Below are 19,413 nucleotides of genomic sequence, written 5' to 3'. Positions count from 1 at the left end.
TAAACGCCAATCGACAGCTCGATTGGTGCAAACATTGGATGATTGAACAATGGAAAAACGTTTTGTGAAGTGACGAATCACGGTAACACAATATGGTGATCCGATGGGCGGGTGTGGGTGTGGTGAATGTCCGGCGAACGTCATCTGTCAGCGTATGTAGTGCCAACAGTTAAATTCGGAGGCAGTGGTGTTATAGTGTGGTTGTATTTTTCATGGAGGTGCTTGCACCCGTTGTTGATTTGCCTGTCGCTATCACCAGGCTTACATTGATGTTTTAATCACCTTCTTGTTTTCCACTGTTGCGGAGCAATTCGGGGATGGCGATTGCATCTTTCAACACGATCGATCACCTGTTCATAATACACGGCCTGTGGCGGAGTGGTTAAATGGCAATAACGTCCCTGTAATGGACTGGCCTGCACAGAGTCCTGATCGTATCTCTATAGAACACCTTTGGGATGTTTTGGAACGCCGGTTTCGTGCCAGGCCTCACTGACAGACATCGATACCTCACTTCACTGCAGCACTCCGTGAAGAATGGGCTGCCATTCCCCAAGTAACCTTCCAGCACCTGACTGAACGCCTGCCTGCGAAAGTGGAAGCTGTGATCAAGGCCAAGGGTGGGCCAACACCATATTCAGTTCCAGCATTACCGATGGAGGGCGCAACGAACTTGTAAGTCATTTTCATCAAGGTGTCCGGATGCTTTTCGATCACATTCTGTACATTCAATATGACGACCCAAGTGAGCGAACGTTAGGATAATTTTGACACTATCTTTGTCAGTGTTACTTAAGTGCAAGACTATGATCCAAGATAGCACAGCACTATATTGGCATAATTTAAAACGGTGGACCTTCGCAAAACATGTCAGCATGCATTGTTATCAGGTCGACTGTTCTAAGTCTACAATACAAGATGGCAGTTAAGGAGATTTTAGGGTAGCCTGCGTGGTTGTCACATTTCGTTCCACCCTTTGACACTACAATCCAAGACGGCGATTCAATAGCGTGCACATGGAGATTTGAGGCAACCTTGTGTGATGACAAAATAAAATATAGTTTTCTAGCATACTGTGTTCTTAGTTAAGAATCCTATCCTAAGTGCAAAAAGCAACAGAAGTTTAAGTTCACTATTGCCACGCTTATGTTTTGTGTTCAAACAACTGTCATGAATGCTGAGATAAGATCAGAATGTTTGTCTTTATGTAAAAAAAAAAATGGGGATAGAGAGCTCCTTTCCGTGGTCGGAGTAACTGTGCATGCAGCCACCCCATTGTACCGCCCTCCAGGTCTTGCCTATCACCCTCATGCCTCTGCAGACCACACTCCTGCCACCAGCTGGCCACATGCTTGGAGTTGGTTCCGATCGCTCTGGTGATGGAAGTGCTGCTGAGCGGTGTGCACATACACCAATACAGCATCCCTGACAGACCAAGACTAAAGTGCAACAGCTTATTCTGCCACTGCCTCCATGGATGCCGGAGGCCTGGGGCCGCGCGCTGGTGCTGTGATGGTCATGGCACAACGCGGACCGACGCAATAGTGCTAGTGATCTCCTCCACCTGGCGCCACGCACCGTGTACACCAACGAGCCGCATGGTTTGAGAGACATGTCTCTCTAGCAGGCACCAATTGCAAATTGGCCTGCTGGGGCCACAGGACTTAGACAGCAGGCATTCACATATGCTACCTGCTAGGCAAGAGGTAGTCAGGTCACGTTTATAGCCCTGTAGGGACCTACGTTATTCATAACTCAGACTAAGATGTTTTCCCATGCAGTTGTAAGCCTGTTCTTACGTGTCTGAGTCTGTCAAGTATTCGTATTTCTAGGTACTCATTTAGGCGACGCTAAGATGTTATTCACTCATAAAGAATGTAAGATAGGGACTAAGATGTGCTGTTTCTGGTCCACCTTTCTAATCATGCCAATTACATTTTTCTGTGCGAGCCCTGATTTCTATTATTTCACCCTAATGATCATTTTTCCCTGTGTAGGTGGGTACCAACAGAATGTTTTCGCAACCTAAGGAGAAACTTGGTGATTGAAATTTAGTGTGAAGATCCCGTCGCAACGAAAACCGCCTTCGTTTTAATGAATGACTTTCCAATTCACGTATCATGTCTGTGGCACTATCTCCCCTATTTCTGGATAGTACAAAACGAGACGCCCTTCTTTGAACTTTGCCAGTGTCATCCGTCAGTCCCATTTGATGCGGATTCCAAACCGCACAGCAATACTCCAGAATAGGGTGGGCAAGCGTGGCGTAAGCAGTCTCTTTAGTAAACCTGTTGCACCTTCTAAATGTTCTGCCAGTGAATCGCAGTCTTCGGTTTGCTGTACCGACAGCGTTGATCGTTCTAATTTAGGTTATTTGCAATTGTAATCCCTTAGTGTTTAGTTGAATTTACAGCCTTAAGATTTGTGTTTCTTATCGCGTAATCGAAAATTAGCGGATTTCTTTTAGCCTTCATGTGAATAACTTCACACTTTTCTTTATTCAGGGTCAACTGCCACTTTTCACCCCACACAGATATGTTACCTAAACCTTTTTGCAATTCGTTTTGCTCATCTGATGACTTTACAAGACGGTAAATGACAGCATCATCTGCAAACAATCTAAGACGGCCTCTCAGATTGTCTCCTATGTCGTTAATCTATTACTACGAACTGTGAACTTCCTGACACGAAATCGCGAATCCAAAAAAAAAAAAAAAAAATGTTCAAATGTGTGTGAAATCTTATGGGACGTAATTGCTAAGGTCATCGCCGGCCGCGGTGGCCGTGCGGTTCTGGTGCTGCAGTCCGGAACCGCGGGACTGCTGCGGTCGCAGGTTCGAATCCTGCCTCGGGCATGGGTGTGTGTGATGTCCTTAGGTTAGTTAGGTTTAATTAGTTCTAAGTTCTAGGGGACTTATGACCTAAGATGTTGAGTCCCATAGTGCTCAGAGCCATTTGAACCATTTTTGCTAAGGTCATCAGTTCCTAAGCTTACACACTACTTAACTTAAATTATCCTAAGGACAAACACACACACACACACACACACCCGTGCCCGAGGGAGGACTCGAACCTCCGCCGGGACCAGCCGCATAGTCCATGTCTGCAGCGTCCCAGACCGCTCGGCTAATCCCGCGCGGCTCACGAATCCAGTCGCACAACTGAGGCGATGTTCCATAGGCATGCAGTTTTCTTAGAAGACGCTTGTGAGAAGGGGTGTCGAAAACCTTAATGAGACTGGCAGAGTGTTCATCGAATCACCGTCACAATAATTCTCTGTTATTCCAATCATGAACAGCGTGCGGAGAAAACGAACACCTATATTTATCCGTGCGAGCTCTGATTTCCCTTATTTTCTTATGGTAGGTCGGCGTCAACAAAATATTATCGTATTCGGAGGAGAAAGTTGGTGATAGAAATTTTCGTGAGGAGATTGGTTCAAATGGCTCTGAGCACTATGGGACTACCTGTGACCTTAACAGCCGCGTGGTTCCGGAGTGAAGCACCTAGAACCGCTCGGCCACCGCGGCCGGCGTGAGGAGATTCCGACACAACGAAAAACGCCTTTGTTTTAATGATGTCCACCCCCAATCCTGTATCGTGTCAGTGACACTCTCTCCCCTATTTCGCGATAATACAAAACGTGCTGCCGTTCTCTGAAATTTTTCGATGTACTCCGTTAATCATATATGGTAAAGATCCCATATGGCGCAATAGTACTCTGAAAGAGGACGGGCAAGTGTAGTGTAGGCAGTCTCCTTAGCAGCTCTGTTACATTTTCTAAGTGTCCTGAAAATAAAACGCAGTGTTTGGTTTGCCTTGTCAACAACATTTTCTATGTGTTTTTTTTTCCAATCTAACTTGTTCGTATTTGTAATTTCTAGCTATTTAGTTGAATTTACCGCTGTTAGACTTGACTGATTTTCTTTCAGTTCTCATGTGGATGACCTCACATTTTTCATTACTTATGGTCAATTGCCAATTTTCTCACTATAAAGACATCTTTTCTAAATCGTTTTGGAAGTTGTTTTGATCTTCTGATGACTTTACTAGATCATAAACGACAGCATCGTCTGCAAACAGCGTAGAACGGATGTTCAGATTGTCTCCTAAATCTTGTCTTGGGGAACGCCAGAAATCACTTCTGATTTAGTCGATAATTTCCGGTCAGTTACTATGAACTGTGACCTCTCTGACAGCAAACCACAAATCCAGTCACATAACCGGGACGATATTCCATAAGCACGCAGTTTCACTACAAGCCGCTTGTGTAGTACAGTGTCAAAGACCTTATGGAAATTCAGAAATACGGAATCAATTTGAAATCCCTTGTCAACAGCACTCAACACTTCGTGTGTGTAAAGAGCTAGTTGTGTTTCACAAGAACGATGTTTTCTAAATCCGTGTTGACTGTATGATAGTAGACCGTTCTCTTCGAGGTAATTCATAATTTTAGAACACAGTATATATTCCTAAATAGTGCTGCATGTCGAAGTTACTGATAAATAAAATGTGTGGCTAGAGCCCCCCGTCGGTTCAAAAATGGTTCAAATTGCTCTGAGCACTATTGGACTTAACTTCTTAGGTCATCAGTCCCCTAGAACTTAGAACTATTTAAACCTACCTAACCTAAGGACTTCACACACATCCATGCCCGATGCAGGATTCGAACCTGCGATCGTAGCGCTCGCGCGGTTCCAGACTGTAGCGCCTACAACCGCTCGGTCACTACGGCCGGCCCTCCCATCGGGTACCCCGTCCGCCGGGTGCCAGTCTTTCGATTGGACGCCACTTCGGCGACTTGCGCGTCGATGGGGATTAAATGATGATGATTAGGACAACACTACACCCAGTCCCTGAGCGGAGAAAATCTCCCACCCAGCCGGGAATCGGACCCGGGCCCTTAGGATTGATATTCTGTTGCGCTGACCCCTCAGCTACCGGAGGCGGACGAAGTTACTGATGTGGGCCTGCAATTTATTGGATTACTCCCATACCTTTCTTGAAATTCGCGTGACTTGATCAACTTTCAAGTGTTGGGTATCAATCTTTCGTTGAGCGAGAGGTTGTACATGATAGTTAATTATGAAGCTTGCAATCTAACTACTTTCCTTTTAAATCATCACTTTAATAAAAAAAGGCAAGGTACTGTTAATCAGAACACATGGAGAAGTTGTGATCTAAATGACGATAGCTTTATTCGTCTTCAACACCACAAGATAACAAAAATGACTAAACAAACGTCACATAAACATTTTTATTTCACAAACGCTTTTACTAACATGGGGTCTATGGTTGACAAAGTAATCAGCTGCGGATCGACACACGAAACTAGCCAGAACACTAATCGCTTTATATCACTTCATAGACTTGAATCCTGGTTATGGCACAAAAACCAAGCCACCATCAACTATCTATACCCTACTATTCCAAAAAAAAAAAGAAACATACGGTTCGAAAGAACAGGGCGCTGAGAAACACATATTGGAGCAATACGCCGTAGCAGCGAATACTTTACCCTCCTGTGGGTCAGGGCGGCACATCACGATGCATTCAGCGACTGAAGTCATGGACGGCCGCAATCTGTGATTAATGGCGCATACTGTAAAAGGAACCTAACTGGTATAGAACCTGAACTGGAACACTTGCTTTTATTAAGTGATTTAAGTTGTTGCACTACTCCAAAGATGTATTTCTAAGTTATTTAACTTGGCAGCAGTTCTTGATACTATTTCTGGAATATTTGCATCGAATTTTTTGGTGAAGGAATTTCGGAAGGCTGCGTTTTGTAACTCTGCTTTAGCAGCACTGTCGTCGGTAGTATTTTTATTGCTATATTGCAGGGAAGGCAGTGACTGTGTCTTGCCACTAGCATACTTAACATACGACCAGAACCTCTTTGGATTTCCTGCCTGGTTTCGAGACAAGGTTTCATTGTGGAGACTATTATAGGCATTGAGCTTCTGTAAAGGATCGCCAGTCTCTGACATTTTGCGTTCGTTACAATTTGGCATGCTTTTTTCTTTGTTTGTGCAACCTGTTTTGTGTATCATGGGGGATCACCTCTGTCTCCTGTTGATTTATTTGGCATAAATCTCTCAACTGCTGTCGATACGGCTTCTTTGAATTCAAGCCACATCTGGTCTACACTTACATTGTCAGTTTGGAAGGAATGGAGTTTGTCTCTCAGAAAATGTCTCAGGCGAATTTTTATCTGCTGTTTTCGAATAAGTATATTTTTCGTTTATTTTTGGCGGATTTGGGGGTTACCCTATTCTATCTCGCTACCACAACCCCTGTATCCGTTTTAATGCTCGCTATTAGCTCAGGATTATTTGTTGCTAAGATGTGAAGTGTATTTTCACAACCGTGTACTATCCGCATGAACTCATGAACTAACTTCTCGAAATAATTTTCAGAGAATGCGTTTAGTACGATTTCCGATGATTTTTTACTCGTACCTCTGGATTTAAACATGTATTTTCGCCAACATAGCCAACTCTGCTTAGCCTATCCTTTCGGAACACCGGTAGGTTCTTCGCAAAAATCTTGTCTAAACTTATCTCTGGCTTTAGCCAGCTTTCAGTGCCTATAACGATTTGAGCATCAATACTTTCTATTAGGGCTTGGAGCTCTGGTACTTTTCCAACAGAGCTGCGACATTTTCCAAGTGTTATACCTATGGTTTTTGTATCTACGTTCTTGCTGTGTTTGGCCTGCACCCTTTGAAACTGAAGCCGTTTTTGTGTTTTGCCGAGACCCTCTAACCTAAGAAACCGCCCAGGCCCCGCCACACAGCCCCTGCTACCTGTGCAGCCGCCTCCTGGGCGTAGTGGACTCCTGGCCAATTCAGAGGAAACCAAAACCCAACAACCCTATGGTTCAAGTCGACGAATCTGTAGCCACACGGTCTGCGCCTCTGATTCAGACCCTCCACTCGGCTCTGTACCAGAGGTCCACAATCGGTCCTGTCGACTATGCTGCAGATGTTGTGTCCTGCTCATTCGTCGACTATAGGCTGCCTATGAAGCCTGCTTTCTCGGATCGCTAGACAACAATTCAGGCAAATAATGTTAATAAAGTATATTGCAAAAAAATGAATGACAATACTTAACTTTGACAATTTACAATGGTGTCACAAGCAAATGTCGACAGATAAATAAAAAGTCGCCTCAGTATATACAATTCCAATACAATGAAACAATAAATTTCCTAAGTCGCTGCTGTAGCGTTCGTAGAACGACTCGTCTTCAACTGAGCCACAGCCAGGCGGCGCGGTGCTTATGTCCTCATCATGTAGATGCCGCTGCTGTCTTGTTGTCATCCTAGAGAGGGGTCGGTGAGCATGCCATTGGCTGACGTCGTCTCACAGCCTTCTCTGCTCTAACATTCTTTCCCGTCGTGCATGTGCTAGACTTTACGCCTGAACAGCAAATGCTGAGCTCTGCTTTCATCTCACAAGCAAGATGGGCAGCCTTTACCACTTCTGCTCTAAGCGAGACAGAACCTCTTCCGATCCAAAGTGACACACATCATTTGTACCGACGTGAGTCACCACCTGTAATTGGCTGCACCCTGTGCTCATCATGGCATCCGCAAGGAAGTGTTCCACGTCTGGAATGACTCCGCCCGGTATGCACACGGAATGCACATTGGCGTTCTTCCTCTGCTTGGCAGCCATGTTCCTAAGGGGTTTCATAACGCCCTCAACACTGGAGCTCCCAACTACCAGTAACCTCACGCTCTGTGACTGTAGGGATCTTGCAGGTTGAGAGGTTTCCTCTGAAACAGGACAGTGACTGCATCTGGCTGAGCGACAGTGTTAGCCGCATACAGCACCTGGAACCTGTTTGTTAGACTAACTGGGGAGGACTTACGTTTGGCCCCCTGTGAAGCCTTTCGCCGCCAGCCACGCCCCGAGGCGATCTCCCACGGGTGATTGGTGAACCTCAGTGCGAGCAGTAACTGGGCTGGCCACCGGTGCGGACCGATCTGAGGACTCAGACGTGCTGTACATCCATTGGATCCCAACGGCTGGTCCAAAACAGTGAGGCCCATCTACTGTAGCTTCAAGCTGTATAACCGAACTCATCACAGTCTGGAGTTGAGAGTGAAGAATCACCAACTCTGCTCGCATCCGCACACAGCAATAATAGTCCCTACTCATACTATAGACCGTGGAAAACTACACTACACAGACAAATGGACTATTGACACGTGCTGCGGAACTCTGCTGTGGACGCTGAACGCAAAAACTGTGTCTAATAAATTAGATTAACACGCTAAGATTCAAAAACTGAATCACCAAAGCACTCACATGAGACTAAATAATTCGCACCTGATTAGGAACTTGCAATATGTCACAAAAGTGATGAAAAAGGAAACGAAAGAACTGTGTCTATTAATTATTAAATTAACAAGCAGAAACTCAAGAAACTAAACTATCAATGCACACGGAATAAACTATACAATTCAGCAATTCACTCCTGGTTAGGAACTTGGTAAATATCGCAAAATCGATTATTTCCCTGTTGCTGCCCTTCTCTTGGCCGGCTGCTGCTGGCTGATTGTAGAGAGAAAACAACTAACACACTCAAGTGGGTACGTGTTAAAGTACCAGTTACCACAATATCTGTACCTGTCCCCTAACACTAAATAAATACACGTGTTTAGTGTCTCTCAAAAGAGTCGTCACGAGCATTTTCTCTTTGTTTCGACGGATATTTGCAGTTTCCTTTCTCCAGTATATACACTGTATCAGCTGAAACAAATACTGCTCATCACATTTTCATGCGATGCCCAATGTCGACGGAAAGCATTCGTTTGCTTCACGTTACAAAGGAAATTATTTTCAAAGTGGAATTTTATCTGCCCATTCGATAGAGAAATACCATTTTAATGTAGACCAATATCGTTTTATCGATAAGTGCTAAGAGAGACAGTGAGACACGAAGAATAACGAGCAATCCAACAGCAACAGTACCACCATGGCTCATGTCGACTGCTACCGCCAAGCACACAACACTACTGTATCACTGCTGGGATGTTGTTTATTCTTAGATGTTTACTGTTCAAATTGGCTCTGAGTACTATGGGACGTAACATCTGTGGTCATCAGTCCCCGAGAACTTAGAACTACTTAAACCTAAGTAACCTAAGGACATCACACACATCCATGCCCGAGGCAGGATTGGAACCTGAAGCGCCTAGAACCGCACGGCCACACCGGCCGACTAGACGTTTACTGTCCCTGTCAATATGTATCGATACAGCTAATATCGACATGGAGAAATTTGGTAGCCTTCTATTCAATGGATACGTAAAATTCCGAATTAAAGATCCTTTTTCTAAAATGGAAAACAAATTGACGCTTTCTGTTGTCATTGGGACTCGCATAAAACATGTGATGACCAGTACTTGTTCGAGCTGACTCCAGCTACACAATGAAAAAATTAAATTTCAGATATCCGCCAAAACACCGGAGAAAATGCCCCGGATGACCCGTCCACCCACAATTAATTTAAGATAGGTAGTCAGAACAATCATCTGTACGTTGACTCCAAATTCAGACACTCGATGATAGTATAAAAATATCATACTGTTGAACTTGAAGCACAGGTAAAAAGCATCATGGAACCAATTCTCATACGCTGGTCATTTTGAGGTTCACCAATGAATCAGATCCAAGGGTTGATGGAACTGAAAAGAAAACGAACGAGAGTTTCTTCTATGTAAGTAGTATATAGTTCCAAAGTCCGCTTACTACAACAAGTATATCGGAGACAAACTGTTATTGCTGAGAGTAGGGCATTTGGAGACAAGCCCATCATTCAGGCCTGTTACAGAGTCTCCTGAATGACATTCAAAGTCTGAAGATGCTGTTGCAGGTTTCAATAAAAAAAGACTAAAGTGAGAGTCAGACAGATAAATACGTCGGGTAAGCAGAGAGAAAGCATGTGTTTCGGGTACTCATCCTACAACTTTTACCAAGGATGCAATGAGGATCGCTGATAGAGAATCTGAAAGCACATCTGGTGTACTGGTTCTAATATTCTAAAGAACTGCAAAACTCGATAACCATTCATCGAAAGATATACGAATGGTTTACGAGATAATATGTATGACAAAAGTACTCAGAAGAGCCAAAGAAACTGGTACACCTGCCTAATATCGCGCAGGGCCCCCGTGAGCACGCAGAAGTGCTGCAACACGAACTGCCACGGACTCTATTAATGTCTAAATTAGTGTTGGAGGGATTTGACGCACTGAATCCAGCAGGACTGTCCATAAATCCGTAACAGCAGAAGGAGGTGGAGATCTCTTCTGAACAGCATGTTGCGATTCATCCCAGATATGCTCAATAATGCCCATGTCTGTGAGTTTGGTGGCCGGCGGATATGTTTAACCTCAGAAGAGTGTTCCTGGGGCCACTCTGTAACAATTCTGAACGAGTGGGGTGTCCCGTTGTCCTGATGGAATTGCTCAAGTCCATTATAATACACATTGGACGTGAAAGGATGCAGGTGATCAAGCAGGATACTTATGTACGTGTCACCTGACAGAGTCGTATCTAGGTGTATCAGAGATCTCATATCACTCCAAGTGCACACGCCCCACACCATTGCAGAGCTTCCAGCAGCTTGAACAGTCCCCTTCTGACAAGCAGGGTCCATGGATTCATGAGGTTATCTCCGTACCCGTACACATCCATCCGCTCGATACAACTTGAAACAAGACTCGTCCAACCAGACAACACGTTTCCAGTGATCAGCAGTCCAATGTCGGTGTTGACTGGTCCAGGCGAAGCTTAAAGCTTTGTGTCGTGTAGTCATTTAGGGTACACGAGTGGACCTTCGGCTCCGAAAGCCAATATAAGCCCATATCTTTGATGTCTCGTTGAATGGTTCGCACGCTGACACTAGTTATTGGCTCAGAATTGAAATCTGCTATGATATGCACTTCTGTCACGCTGACGATTGTCTTCAGTCGTCGTTGGTCCTATTCTTACAGGATCTTTCTCCCGCTGCAGCGATATCGGAGATTTGATGTTTTGCCGGATTCCTGGCATTCACGGTACACTCGTGAAATCTTCGTAGGGGAAAAATCCCCACTTCATCGCTACTTCGGAGATGCTGTGTCCCATCGCTCGTACGCCTACTATATCACCACCTTCAGATTTACTTAAATCTTGATAATCTGCAATTGTAGCAGCAGTACCCAATCTAACAACTGCGCCAGACACTTGTTATCTCATATAGACGTTGACGAGTGCAACGCCGTATTCTGCCTGTTTGCATATCTCTGTATTTGAATACGCATGCCTAAACCAGTTTCTTCGACGCTTCAGTGCATGTGCGATAGCCAAGAAAATATATTCAGATGTCACAGATGGCAGTTAAAAGAACTTCAAAAGCAAAACTGATTAAACTGCATAAGATACTGTCAGTGACTAGAACATAAAGCAAAATCTTCCTCTTCATAATTACAGCTCGGGAGGAGGGGACTTTCCATGATTGGGTCTTTAGTAAGTAGCACTGCAGCTGTCGGCAGAACAGTGAAAAACGCGGAAAATGTGCTCAGCATCTTGAGGACGTGAAAATACATACAATTTTAATGGAATCTAAGGGTACTGTGAAAGAGCTAAGTCTAAAACTATACAGCGGAGGGATTGGCTTCTTCCTTAAAAAATGGCTACTACGTATACTGCCGCGTAAACTGCTTACGTAAATCGATCTGCTTAAACTCCTAAAAATCTTCTCTATTTCAGGATTTAGTGGATTGCTTGTGCGGGAGACACTACCTAAGACTAAGTGGAAAGAGGTATTCATGTGAAACCGTGACAAATATAAAAAAGTAAACTTTTTGTTATTTCAAAAGTAATCGCTATAAATCTTAATACGTTTATCCCACTGTGAGACAAGAATGTAAATGCTTTCATAGAAAAGTGTCTGCGGTTGCCTACAGAACTATGATTCTACCTAGGCGTGCACAACTTCGTCTGAGACAAATTGGCGGCCACAAATGACTTTATTCAGTGCTCCAAAAATTATAAATAGTTTACTTACTTTTGCTCTATTTGTCTTGTTTTGATTTGACTATTTCTTGCATAATGAATGCACAATTATAAATTTAAATGTTGAAGGAGAACTTGGAACTTACTAGATGATATATGTTAGAATAAGAAACTGAAGTCGCGTCTACTACTTTCATTCATTCGATGCCTAATAGCCACCGGAAGAATTACGCAACTACTTTACCGGTAACCAAGCATTCTACAACGTTCAGTGCTACCAGAAGTTCAGCACAAATCTGTATGGACACTGTAAGTTGGCCTTACACGTCCACCAACTCAAATATATTAGAATTTCGTTACCGGGATGGAGAGTATGGTCTGAGACTGGTGTTGGGAGCTGCGCAACGGAGGATGCGGACCAAATGAACTTTAGGAAATGTAATTTGCATATCACGATTAGGTAACAATTTGGTAGCAGCTATATGCTCTATGATTGATTTGAAAAAAAAACCTCGGACTTCTTTTCTGAACCATTGCATGTTCCGCACATATAAGGAATAACAATGGACATTATAAATTAGTAACAAAATCACACCAATGGCAGATTGGTATCACACCGAAGCTTTGCGCCTTCCCTGCTGAAAATGCTGAAAACTGAAACTCCTGATACAGTCAATACTGAAATTAAACATGTTTACTGGAGGATTTATAATAAAATAGCAGTTAAGTAAAGCAAGACGAGCTAGTATATTGCGAAATCACTACATGTACAGCACACGATGCTTACATTACGAAAGCAAAAGATAAGGGTGAACGGTGAGGCTTCTCCTACTTACTCTCAAAAAATATGAAGGCTGAGCCTGCTTTTATTACACAGATAACACGAAACTGAACATGGACTCTGTGGTCACAATCTTTTTACAACTGTCTTACACAAAATACATTTTTTTTTAGAAAAGTGTTATTACAATGCCCCCTGAATGAGTACGATACAGTTGGTTACTGTGTTGTGAGTAGTCATTCAGCCTTTATACATCGAAAGGAAAAGTTGATATGTACATTTGTTTTTGTTGTTCGATAAAAATAGTTTCAGTAAATGTTAAGTTTAATCATTGATAAGTCCTTGGCACAGACTTACCCTTTATCAACATCACATATTAACGACACAATGCTTTGGTAGTAGCGTCAATTCCAGATACTTGTCGATGGCTACGAGTCTGTCGGAGAAGTAACATCAGTCGAGGAATGTGACGTCTCCAGGCGGTGCCAGGCCGCCAAGTACAATTTCTCTTCGAACGTTCGCAAAGCACGCGCACAGTATTATGCTCTTGATTCTCACCCTAGTGTTTGCTCCCATACGTTACCAGTGGCGAGGCTCCATGAATCATGGAACATTTGTACACAGACGTAAGTCTTTTGAAATGATGGACTTCTATGGTGCATATACAATTAATGTAGACACAGAAACAGATTCACGATTGATAAATATCTTAGATTCATTTCTTTACAATAGATAACAACATAGAATTATAATATATAGCTTTTCATCATGTACATATTTTGTCTACTGGAAAGACCTGGACATTCTTCATGGCATAGGAATAGCATGACTTCATAAAAATTAAGACAAAACTGAAAGCCCGTAGTTTGGAGAATGAATCGCTTATCACTGAAAGTTAAAAGTTATTACCTACACACAAATATCAAGTGTCCATAAGTTTTGTTTTCTCGTATTCTTATTAACGTATTCATTTTACAATGAAGCGGAGAAGAAAGTAGTATAGGCATGGGTATTCAAATACAGAGATATGAAAACTGGCAGAATACGGCGCTGCGGTCGGCAACGCCTACATAAGACAACAAGTACCTAGCGCCGTTATTAGATTGGTTACTGTTGCTACAATGGCAGGTCATCGTAACTTAAGTGAGTCTGAAAGTGGCGTTATAGTCAGTGTACAAGTGATGGGCCGCAACAGCTCCGAAGTAACGATGAAGTGACATTTTCCCAAACGACCATTTCATGAGTGTAACGTGAATATCGGGAATCCGGTGAAACATCAAATCTCCGACATCGCTGCGGCCGCAAAAAGAGCGTGCAAGAATGGGACCACCGACGACTGAAGACAATAGTTCAGCGTGACGGAAGTGCAACCCTCCCGCAAATTGAGGCAGATTCCAATGCTGGGCCATCAACTAGTGTCAGCGTGCGAACCATTAAACGAAATATCATTGTATGGGCTTTCGGAGCCGAAGGCCCACTCGTGTACCCTTGATGACTACACGACACAAAGCTTTCCAACCCGCCTGGGCCCATCAACCCCGACATCGGACTCTTGACGACTGGAAACGTGTTGCCTGGTCGGACGAGTCTCGTTCCAAATTCTATCGACTGGATGGACGTGGACGGTATGGAGACAGCCTCATGAACCCATGGACCTTGCATGTGAGCAGGGGACATCCCTGTAGGATTCATGGTGCCATTTCCCTCCAGCAATACTTGAGACATTAGTAGAATCCATGGAACGTCGTGTTGCGGCACTTCTGCATGCTCGTGGGTGCCCTACACGATATTAGGCAGGTGTACCAGTTTCTTTGGCTCTTCAGTGGTCATGGTCAATAATGTACACTCCGGAGAAGTGAGTTTTACTGCTGGTTCGCTGCGGCGTAGTTTAGTCGTGACCGTTGGACGCGTCACATCGTGTTTACGTGATGTGGAGCATTTTCAGCGAGAACTCATGTTGGAGATGCATTTTGAGTTGCTATGCATGGAAATCCGACGACTCCATTTCAGTAGCTCACCCTCTTGAAAGAAGCGGCTTCATTACGTTATATCCAGCGGGAATGGTGTTTTCTTATTATGTTCGTTTAACACTCCACCAGGCATCGGTATTACACACGAAGCACCCAACATGCGAGTGGTCATTGTTCATCCGACACACACAACTAGTTTGTTTTTCACTAAAATTAAAATCTGGGTACCCCCGTACATAATTTCTTATGTATTGTGTGATTTTATCGTTACAGTTTCTCTGTACAAGTCATTTTATCTGCTAATATTACACTCCTGGAAATTGAAATAAGAACACCGTGAATTCATTGTCCCAGGAAGGGGAAACTTTATTGACACATTCCTGGGGTCAGATACATCACATGATCACACTGACAGAACCATAGGCACATAGACACAGGCAACAGAGCATGCACAATGTCGGCACTAGTACAGTGTATATCCACCTTTCGCAGCAATGCAGGCTGCTAGTCTCCCATGGAGACGATCGTAGAGATGCTGGATGTAGTCCTGTGGAACGGCTTGCCATGCCATTTCCACCTGGCGCCTCAGTTGGACCAGCGTTCGTGCTGGACGTGCAGACCTCGTGAGACGACGCTTCATCCAGTCCCAAACATGCTCAATGGGGGACAGATCCGGAGATCTTGCTGGCCAGGGTAGTTGACTTACACCTTCTAGAGCACGTTGGGTGGCACGGGATACATGCGGAAGTGCATTGTCCTGTTGGAACAGCAAGTTCCCTTTCCGGTCTAGGAACGGTAGAACGATGGGTTCGATGACGGTTTGGATGTACCGTGCACTATTCAGTGTCCCCTCGACGATCACCAGAGGTGTACGGCCAGTGTAGGAGATCGCTCCCCACACCATGATGCCGGGTGTTGGCCCTGCGTGCCTCGGTCGTATGCAGTCCTGATTGTGGCGCTCACCTGCACGGCGCCTAACACGCATACGACCATCATTGGCACCAAGGCAGAAGCGACTCTCATCGCTGAAGACGACACGTCTCCATTCGTCCCTCCATTCACGCATGTCGCGACAGCACTGGAGGCGGGCTGCACGATGTTGGGGCGTGAGCGGAAGACGGCCTAACGGTGTGCGGGACCGTAGCCCAGTTTCATGGAGACGGTTGCGAATGGTCCTCGCCGATACCCCAGGAGCAACAGTGTCCCTAATTTGCTGGGAAGTGGCGATGCGGTCCCCTACGGCACTCCGTAGTATTCTACGGTCTTGGCGTGCATCCGTGCGTCGCTGCGGTCCGGTCCCAGGTCGACGGGCACGTGCACCTTCCGCCGACCACTGGCGACAACATCGATGTACTGTGGAGACCTCACGCCCCACGTGTTGAGGAATTCGGCGGTACGTCCACCCGGCCTCCCGCGTGCCCACTATACGCCCTCGCTCAAAGTCCGTCAACTGCACATAAGGTTCACGTCCACGCTGTCGCGGCATGCTACCAGTGTTAAAGACTGCGATGGAGCTCCGTATGCCACGGCAAACTGGCTGACACTGACGGCGGCGGTGCACAAATGCTGCGCAGCTAGGGCCATTCGACGGCCAACACCGCGGTTCCTGGTGTGTCCGCTGTGCCGTGCGTGTGATCGTTGCTTGTACAGTCCTCTCGCAGTGTCCGGAGCAAGTATGGTGGGTCTGACACACCGGTGTCAATGTGTTCTTTTTTCCATTTCCAGGAGTGTATTTTAACTTCCCATTCATACTTTTTTACGAAGTTCTAACATATTTCCAGCCTTTTAAAGTTTCTTGGTTCAGTATTTACATATCGAGAAATTAGAACTTCAAGTAATTATGTTCACGTAAAAGTCAGGTTGGAGAAAATTCACTACAACACATCAATTGCAAAATAGCAAATTACGTACCGTGAAAAAGTCAATTGCAAGACAAATAAATGCCCACAAAAAGAAGAAGCATAAAAAAGAACCTCTAATTACAAGTTATTCGTCAGCGTTACACTATCATTGGTGTTATGTGGCCTTTTTTTGTAAGTGTAGTCCAGTACATTACGTACATGTGTGTGACTTTGTTGTGTTTAGATGATACATGCGACACATACGTGTACGTGTCTGTATCAATGTTTTCATTTACTGACAAGACGTCATGGACAGGCTTTGACTATTCACGCAGTTTTTTTATTGTTTCACGACCATCATTTACTTCCTTCTCCAGGTACCTGTCATAGTATTCAAATGCGTTAAGCATACGATGCATTCAGCAAAGTGACTCTGCACATATAGAAAATAATATTATGACTACACAGGTGAAAACACTTTACTTTCTAACAAATCATAAAAAATGCCAACTAATATAGTTCATGTATCACTGACACATATGCGTGCTGAAAATGTAATGCTTGCTCTAAAACAAAGTCAGGAGAAGAGATGTTTCATGCTTTCCAGTTTATTTAGCTCTCAGTACGACGAATATTCTCGTACCTATTACTTATCTTCCATATTTTTTATTTACTGGTTTTGCGTAAGATGAAACTTCTTCAAATCTTTGTGTCGGTACAAACCTTCAATTTTATTGGTTGCAGAATTTGTGAGGAAATAACAACCTGGGTGAGGAATGGGTGTGAATCGCATACGGTCCTTCATAATGTAGTGCCCACTTACAGTTCTTTTTCGTTTTAGTATTCTATACAAGTTTATATTTATGAGATTGTACGGTGATTCTGGTATGTCTGTTCAAGTTCCACTTGGTGAGATACTACTGTGAGTTCAATATGAATGAGAATTTCTTTTAATCCCTAGCTAATTTTCAGTTACCTCGTACACTGTGGACACATATTGTCCTCTCTTCATGTCCATCTCTGGAGGAAAGTTTCCCAATTGTTTTCATTAAGTGATAATCACAGTACGCTTTCTTAATTAGTCTTACTACTGTTGTATAGAGAGACAATTACTGAACTATATAAAATAAAATCGGTATAACTTCTAAACTGTTTGCGTTTTCCAACAGCAAGGCTGGCCGCTGGGCATGATGAGAATTAGAATGCGCAGTCGTGGTATTGTTTAGCGACGGAGCCCACTTTCACTAGAATTGGTTTGTCAGTAAGATTAATTAACGCGTTTGGGGACTGAGAGTGTGCTTTTCGCGATCGAGAAGTCTCTTCACGCTCAACGGGTGACTCTGTGGTGTGCAATTTTCAGTCACGGTTCAATCGTTGTGATATTCCTTGATCGCATCGTGACTACCAAACGGTACGTGAAGGTTCTGGAAGACGATTTCATCTCCATTATCCAAAGTGACCCTGATATTAATTTATGCAAGACGTATCTCGAACCTATCGAAGCAGGAGACTGTTTGATGTCCTGGAGGAGCTCTTCGGGGACCGCATTCTAGCTCAGTGGTACTCAGAGGCCACTGGCATGGGCCTCGATTTGCCACCACATTCTCTGAATCTGAACACATTCGACTCCTCTTTGCGAGCCTATATTAAAGATAAGGTGTAAAGCAGTAACCCCAAAACTACTGCTGAGCTGAAAACAGACATTCAGGAAGTCATCGACAGCATCGATGTTCCTACACCTCAGTGGGTCATGCAGAATTTCTCTATTCGTCAGCGCCACATCATCGCCAATGATGACAGGTATATCGAATATGTCATAACCTAAATCCGAATATCTACACTCCTGGAAATGGAAAAAAAACACATTGACACCGGTGTGTCAGACCCACCATACTTGATCCGGACACTGCGAGAGGGCTGTACAAGCAATGATCACTCGCACGGCACAGCGGACACACCAGGAACCGCGGTGTTGGCCGTCGAATGGCGCTAGCTGCGCAGCATTTGTGCACTGCCGCCGTCAGTGTCAGCCAATTTGCCGTGGCATACGGAGCTCCATCGCAGTCTTTAACACTGGTAGCATGCCGCGACAGCGTGGACGTGAACCTTATGTGCAGTTGACGGACTTTGAGCGAGGGCGTATAGTGGGCATGCGGGAGGCCGGGTGGACGTACCGCCGAATTGCTCAACACGTGGGGCGTGAGGTCTCCACAGTACATCGATGTTGTCGCCAGTGGTCGGCGGAAGGTGCACGTGCCCGTCGACCTGGGACCGGACTGCAGCGACGCACGGATGCACGCCAAGACCGTAGGATCCTACGCAGTGCCGTAGGGGTCCGCACCGCCACTTCCCAGCAAATTAGGGACACTGTTGCTCCTGGGGTATCGGCGAGGACCATTCGCAACCGTCTCCATGAAGCTGGGCTACGGTCCCGCACACCGTTAGGCCGTCCTCCGCTCACGCCCCAACATCGTGCAGCCCGCCTACAGTGGTGTCGCGACAGGCGTCAATGGAGGGACGAATGGAGACGTGTCGTCTTCAGTGATGAGAGTCGCTTGTGCCTTGGTGCCAATGATGGTCGTATGCGTGTTTGTCGCCGTGCAGGTGAGCGCCACAATCAGGACTCCATACGACCGAGGCACACAGGGCCAACACCCGGCATCATGGTGTGGGGAGCGATCTCCTGCACTGGCCGTACACCTCTGGTGATCGTCGAGGGGACACTGAATAGTGCACGGTACATCCAAACCGTCATCAAACCCATCGTTCTACCATTCCTAGACCGGCAAGGGAACTTGCTGTTCCAAC

The sequence above is a fragment of the Schistocerca gregaria genome, chromosome X, assembly GCF_023897955.1.
Source record: "Schistocerca gregaria isolate iqSchGreg1 chromosome X, iqSchGreg1.2, whole genome shotgun sequence".
Classification (NCBI taxonomy): Eukaryota; Metazoa; Arthropoda; class Insecta; order Orthoptera; family Acrididae; genus Schistocerca; species Schistocerca gregaria.
This window is presented reverse-complemented; position numbering follows the sequence as displayed.